The sequence below is a fragment of the Nematolebias whitei genome, chromosome 19 (genome assembly GCF_014905685.2).
Source record: "Nematolebias whitei isolate Nwh7 chromosome 19, NemWhi1, whole genome shotgun sequence".
NCBI lineage: Eukaryota > Metazoa > Chordata > Actinopteri > Cyprinodontiformes > Rivulidae > Nematolebias > Nematolebias whitei.
In genome coordinates this window covers 20979760-20987748 of record NC_056516.1, presented here as the reverse complement: position 1 = coordinate 20987748, position 7989 = coordinate 20979760, and positions in this window count along the sequence as shown.

Genomic DNA, 7989 nt, shown 5'->3' with positions numbered 1-7989 from the left:
CGCTGTGCATCAACATAATTCCCAACCTTGCTTTATTATCACTCTTCAAAGAAACACACACACACACACAACAACTAAATGCAAGGTGTCTATAAAATAGTTGGTCAGCATGTTGTTGTTTTTTTTTGGAAATAATATTAAAATATCTTAGGAATCAAATAAACCCTCATTATTTTGGCAGCAACCTGAAATAATGCAGTCTTTTACAGATCACAAGCAGTGCAGAATCAAGTAACACACATCCAACTGTGGACTGCTTCATCCAGGAACTGAACTGTTTTGAAATGCATTCACTGCACTGCTGCCAAATGATGCATTGACAATAAGGATACAATTCATCTATTAAGCCACCTCTGATTCACAGAAAAAAATAAGCAGCAGGATAGTTGTAATTCTGCTACTTTAGTTGTTCACTTAATTTTTTTTTTTAGTTATTATTATTTTATATACTGTATGTGATGGTTTTCATTGAAACAAAGCTGATCGCTTTTGGGGATGCTTGGATGAATGGTTAGAGCAGTTGTCCTCCAATGCAAAAGTTGGGGGTTCAATTCCACCAGTAGCCACATGCCGAAGTGTCCCTTGGAAAGACACTGAACCCTTCATTGCCTCTGATGTGTGTCCCATTGCTGTATGAATGATAAAGCACTGATTATTCTTTCTATAGATCTAGTAGATTACTTTATGAATGGGTAAATGGGGGCACAGATTGTAGTGTAAAGCACTTTAAGTATCTTGATAAGATGGAAAGGTTTTGTATAAGTACAGTCCATTTACCATTTTGTTCCTCTGGGTTTGTTACTGCAGCATCATATGCTGTTAACCTTACCTGCCCTGGATAATGTAAATCATGCTTGCTCCTTTTTAAAATGTTGTTTTAGTTCATAAATTTGTGAAAATGTGTTTATGTACTGGTTTCTTAAAATCCCTTTACAGCATCGCAATCTGGTAAAAGAATGAAACTAGTATGGGTCATTGCAACACTTTTTTTTTGTTATTCTGCTTACAATTTCCTGGCAACCCAAACAGCCCAGGTTTTTTTGTTTTGTTTTTATTTTATCTATAGATTCTGCCTGTCAAATGTGATGAGCTTATTTATTTTATGTCAAAGCAAATTCCTAGTTTGTGAACCCCGTTCATTGACATGGCGATAATAAACCGATTCTGATTTATTTTAGATTTATGTGATCCATCTAATCATTTAAAGGAATTTGCTAGAACAACTGTTTTGGGACGTTTGCCACTTTTTTGGGACCACTTTTAGCTTGTGGATAATCTTGTTAACTAGACTACTGGACTCTAAACTGTTTTAAAAATACATTTTACAACAATTAGTTGTATTTTCACTATAGTACTGTTAGGTTTCACTCAAATACTTCAGATTGGTGAACTACAAAAGCTTTATATATATATATATATATATATATATATATATATATATATATATATTCACACTCAGTGATTAATAAATGAAGCTGCCAATCAAGAGTGTTTGATTATCACCTGGCTTTAGAACTTTTTTTTTGTTTTGTTTTCTTGTTGTGTACTTGTACTGATGTATAAAACTCTAGAGCTGAAACAAGGTTGACTTAGACTTCACCATAGATGTAATAAATGCCATAAAATATAGACCATTTCTTAAATGCATGCATATAGCCTTCCATTTTTATGGCATATTTTGAACTAAAATCATCTTACATTGAGAAATGATGGAGTCGTATTTCACAAATATTGATAAAAAATGTCTACCATATCAAAATGTATGTCAGTTTATATAAAACTGGATGAGATATAGATATTTGGGTTTATTAAGTTGGGTTAATTAAAATCAATTACCGGTGGCAGACTTTTTGATTTGACTCCAAAAGTGAATCAGTTGGACAAGCACTGATTATAGCTGAGTGTTTCATTAAAACCTGCTATCAGACAGGTTTGACTCCAACAAGTAATGTCAAAGTTATAAACAATGACGTGTGATCTCAGCACTTACTGACTCTCGTCTACTGCCACATCAAATGTTAGTTTTATCTCTTTAAACGTGAGTTATAATCATGTTTCTTGTTGCTATGTTTGATCAGCCCTCAAGGCTATCACAAATCAAATTGACTCAAAAACCTAAATATATGTACACGTACACTCAATTATTACTTTATGTAAGTTTCCTTGATGTTTGTCCAATGGTTCACATGATATTTTGTTAACACAGAAAAACACAGTCACAGTAGACATGATCCCCCACGTTTCATGGTGGAAGGCTGTAGTAGTGCAATATAAAACTGTTTTTGCTGCTTGAAAAATATTGACTTTTCCAGTAACAAGCACCGATGAGGAGTTTTCCGTCTAACCCCGGTCAGTTGAACAACAGAAGCCACCATCACTTAACTGTTTGAAGCTTTTTGCAGCTGATTGTGTAATGCAACAATAAAATGTCACAGCTGTTTTAATTAGTTATTTGGCCAATTCTAGCTGGTTGTTTTCGAAATGCGAGTTTTGAAATATCCAATAAATATAAAACAAAAAGAAAAGAAAACCACTGTGAAACTTTGGAATAAGAGAAACAACAACCTTCTGAAAGAAGATTAAAAAGAACACATTATAAATTTATACCAATTACACACAATAATACATGTTTTTAAAGTTGTCTGTCAAGAACCGTAATGAAATAACATGTGGGTGTATCAGAATATATATTTCCTTCAGTGTAATGTTTTCTATATACTAATTAGCTCTCATGAGATTGTGCCACTAAGCTTGACTGCTTGTACTGAATGACAGTGATTCAGTGGCTTTCCCTGTGGTCGCATGTCCTTAGTGGCAAAATGTAACCAAGGTCTCTGGATTTGCAAGAGATATGAAAAATGCAAGAGGATCTGGCTCATATGAATTACCTACCTTGCATTCATCAGATGTGACAGATGACATGAAGCTTCGCAAAGTCACCAACTCCACATCAAACCCCCATGCTCTGCTGTCCTTTTTCATCCATCCAATGGATTGTTACCATGTAATGTCAGTACACATGTTTCTGCAATTGCTCAGTCTCTATGGGAGCGTATGTGAGTGTGAAGTTGCACATTTTCAAGAGTACACCCTCCTGCCATTTTCCATCTGTCTTCCCTTCAGAGAGTGTTTCAGAGCAGAGGATTAGTGTTGGGCTGGCTGTCAAGCAAACAGGAGTACTGCTAGACTGGCACTGTGGCTCCAACAGAAGTCCTTAGTGTCTAGGGGACTGTAGGCACATATTGACTAAACACCCAGGTTGAGGATTTGACTGGCTGGTGATACGATGTCTAAAAGGAAAGGATTTGAGACAGTCACAGCATGCACAGGTCAATGTTCATGCTGCTGGCACTCACCCTGCATTTAACTCACTTATCTCCAGACACCTTTTCAACTCAGAATCCCTATTTTCAGGATGCCAAGATGTTCAGGACATCTACTTTCAATGCCACGTGGCAGGCAAAGATGGTTGAGCACAGCTTTAGTTGAGACAGGGCAGTCATTGGACATGATTTCTCATTTCTCACAGCCAGATGTGATCTGTAGCCCAGCTACAGAATTGCAAGCTCACCTGCATCAAGGTGCACATACAGCAGACTGTTTTTTTAGGCAACTTTTAACACCTAGATTGACACTGTGGTAATCATTATAATGTCAGCTTGTTTACTTTGTGCATTGGCTGTCATATGTCAGGAACACCAAGGCAGGCTGTTCACTGCATAAAGTAAAAATTACTTGACAGTTCTATATGTCAGGTGTATAGTTTCTGAGAATATCACCATGTGATTATGTATCAGGTTCCTCTTGTGTAACTGTGTTTGTTATTTTGTGAAGTAGACTAACAGTCAACTCTTGATATGGTGTCCCAGCTTCTCCAGTTTGCAGCCATCCAGTCTTCAGATGTGCCGACAACTAGGCATGTTACACAGTTCTGCTCTCCCATTCCTAGATGGTGAGTCATTTTGGTACAGGGAAATACAAAACAATACTTGTTTTCTTGTATTTTTATTTTGGGATTTTACTTTATAGATGCATCCATTAATGCTTGTGTATTGTCTCTTTATCAAAGCAAAATATGGCATATCCCGTATGCAAGTGCTTTGGTGATTCCCTGGCAGTTTTAGGCTTTTGTAATTTTTTTAAATAACATTTAAAACCTTATCAGAAATAGTTTGCTTATTATTAAAGTTCTCAATGAATGTCATTACAGTTTTTGATGCACACTGTGTATTAGCCTTGTTATAGTTAATATCTAAAGCAGGTAAGTAGGGCTGCACAATATATGACAAACGTGTGATGTGCAATATAAACCATTTGATACTGCAACGACCATATAAGTTGCCATAAACCCACATTTTCTTCACTTTTGTCATCACTACCATGTGAGAGTATCAAGACCTGTAGGAATCAGTTTAATTGACCTATTATATTATTAGTATGCAGAACATGAACGAACAGTACTTGACCTATAATAGTTTATAACAACGCAGTCCAAGCACTTCGTAATCAGAATAAACTTAGATTGTTTTTTTTTGTTTTTTTTATGTGAGTATCTGCAGGAACTTTATAAGTAACCCTGTGTCTTACTTACAGTGTTATACATCAGAACTATGTTATTAAATGACTGGTGTATCCAGACAATGTTGCCAATAATCAATTATAATGACTGTTTTCTCTAAGAAAAATGCATTTCTTACTAAGCATACGATTTAGAAACAGCCACAGCTTCCTCTTATAAGACAAATGTATAAAAAAATAAAGTTGAATCACAGTAATGCAGTTATGTAGTTCTGGTGTGTAGTTATCAGCCCAAAAGACTTACCATTTTAATCTAGTTAGCATTATATCTATTTCCAGGAAGGTAGAAAGTCTGAGAATGATCACATCTGAATAGTAATTAAAGTTCAGTCCTGGGCTAAAAGCGCTTGTAATTGATTATCCTGGATTCTCTTTGAAATAGGTTAAATACTCATCTAAAATGGATCCCATTAGTCTCTTGAGTTCACTATTTTTGTTCTCTTGCCCTTCTCCTATTATCCTGTTGAGATGGTGGTGATTAAATATCCTTGTACTGTACTTTCCTTGCCTTTGTGTCCCATTTCTTCTTTCAGCTCCCTTTGCTCTCCTTTTATCAACTGCTTATTATGGCCCATTGATCAGACATATGTAGACACACACACCCAATCCACACAAACATACTCAAGCACACACACACACACACTCATTTGTGAGACTCTTACATAACCATCTAATAATTTGGTTGGCGTAATGTATTAGTTGTCTGCATCAGTGCAGTCTGCAGCACATGGCACAGCAGCTTGTACTGATGACCCCTCACATGAACCCTCACATTTTTGCACTTGCCATGGTAACAGCTGATGGGTTTATTGGCTCTGTTTTCACACTTCCTGTTTTGTCAAAGTCTCTCTGAACACACCAGCCTAACTAACAAGCAAAGTTCAACAGCCCAATAAAATCCACTGCTATAGATGTTAACTGACTCCACAGGCATCAGTGCCCAATTTGCCAGTGGCAGCACTTTTGGGAGGAATTTCTTTCAGGTGTTTTTTTTTTTTTTTTTTCCTTTTTCTTACTTGGCACTGTTATTGGTGTGAAATTCCCATTCATCATAATAATCAGAGCTGAGTGTCCATTTATCAAGCGCTGAATGCCTGCGCTTTACTATGTCAAGCTGAACCAAGGGGATTTATCTTCTAATGACTCGTTATGAGACAAATTAGACACCAAGGGAGATGGAAACAAGTTATTCAACATTACACACATTTGTTTTAATGACGTGGACAGTACCAAATCTTTAAAATAGCATTTCTAAAAGGCCATATAGAGCTTTGTACCACTGATCACAGTTCATGTTCATGTCTGTGAGAAACGGTCACAAATCAGAAGGTTTTAATGTTCTGGTTACATTTACTGTGGTTCAAAGAGGTTCTACCATTCATAGACTACATACATTTATAGTCTAATAAAAATATATAAATTTATATATACCAGATTTAACTTCAGTCAAGATTTTTGGTTCTCAATCTTTTCTCAGAGACAGTGTTCAAAGCCAAATGCTCTGACATTCTATACCCCAGCTGCACCCTATAGTCACATATTTGACTGATTAGATAATCTCAATCTTCTATTAGGGGTATATTCTATTAAGGAGATTACATGTATTGCCCAAATGATATCTATGCCATAGATCTTTGAGTTTCTTTATATTTATAAGCGACAGTATAGGTGTTTTTTTTTCTATTTGTCTTTTTTTTTTTTTATAAATGTAACATACATACAGTTAAAATAAATATGTGTGTGTGTGTTTACTCATGTAATTGGCTTGATTAATGTGAGTATACAAGCTGCAAGCAGATGAGTGACTCTAATGTGACCTATACAAAAAAATAAAAAAAAATAGATAAATCATCCATCCTGTTAAATTATCTGCTCCATATTATTCAGGATCATATGTGAGGCTGGGTTACAGTCTGGACAAATAACCAGTTCACAAACAAACATCCACACTTACATCTGCGGCTAACTGCAATTTACTGATTAAAACAAATGTTTAGTAATGCAACGACACTGGCATGTTGAATGTTGTGGTAGGTTGCAGGACATGTAGTTGGTTAACAGTATTGCCTATAGTGAGAAGAAATCTTCTGGCTTGAAACTATGTGCAAAGTTTTAATGTTTTTCCAGTCCAGGTGTAGCTAGTCTCCAGTTTCTTCCCACAGTCCAAATGAAATCTGGGTTAATTAAGAATAAAAAATAAAATAAAATCAGTGAAGCTCATATGGAGGCAAACATTTCAACATTTGTGTTGAATTTGTGCTGCAAACCTCTATGCCCCCATCAGAGAGTAAAAATATGGAATTTGCATAATCCTTTGTCCATCCGTCCATTCATATGGTATGTTGTCAGTGCAATAACTTGAAAAAAAAAGGTGAAGTACAGACTCCTATTTGGGTGTGTGAATTCATCTAGGTGTAATGAAGGTTCCTTTTGAAAACCGGGTTGCCACTTTGAAAACCAATATGGCCACTAATAAACACACACACATACATAGAGAGATATGTGTGAAGCTGTCAAAGGGGGGAAAAACATAAAAACATAAATCACTCCACAAGAAATAGTGAGCATGTTCAGAATAAGTTATTACTGTACATTATTTCTCACAAATGTCACAGAGTCACACAGACTTTTTTTAAAATCTCCACTTTGAAAGTGATTTATTTTTTAAACAAACAAACAAACAAACAAACCTTAAAAGCTGTGTTCATGTGAACATACAATCAGCAATTAAATCCAGCAGTATGCCAATGTCTCCTGTCATTGAAGTACGAGAATAATGCCTGTTAGTAGTCTTTGAGATGTTTTATTTATTTATTTATTTATTTATTTATTTATTTATTTTTTATTGGGGGACTGGAATTGAACAGGGAATGCAATTCAGCATTTATTTATACAGGCTTGTCTCATTGCATTCAGTTGTTCAATCCAATTGCCTTACAGTTGTGCTCAAAAGTTTACATACCCTGGCACAATTTGGGATTGTTTTGTAATTTTTCAGAACATATCAGAATCAGAATAAACTTTATTGGAATTGCACCGAGGTACAACGCGAATATGTACGTACAGTCGTCCGAAAGATGGGCGGAGTGCACGAAGCTGCAACTACAGGAGAGCGCGGCCATTTTATCCTTATCAGATAATAATCTTAGATAGGAAAAGGGGGAGAAACATGAGGGTAGATAGTGGTATTACAAAAAAAAGATATTTCACATCTTGTCTATCAGGACACGTTTTGAGACATCAAAAAACTCTACCAGCAGCACAATTCAAACATGATTACATGCATTTGACATTGAGGTGTTGAGATTTGTCCATGAGCTGATGATGATGATGATGAGCTTTTTTTCAGATCAGCCACAGTTTCTGAAGATGTTGTTCCAGCCAGCAGTTCTGATAAGCCTGCACAGAAAG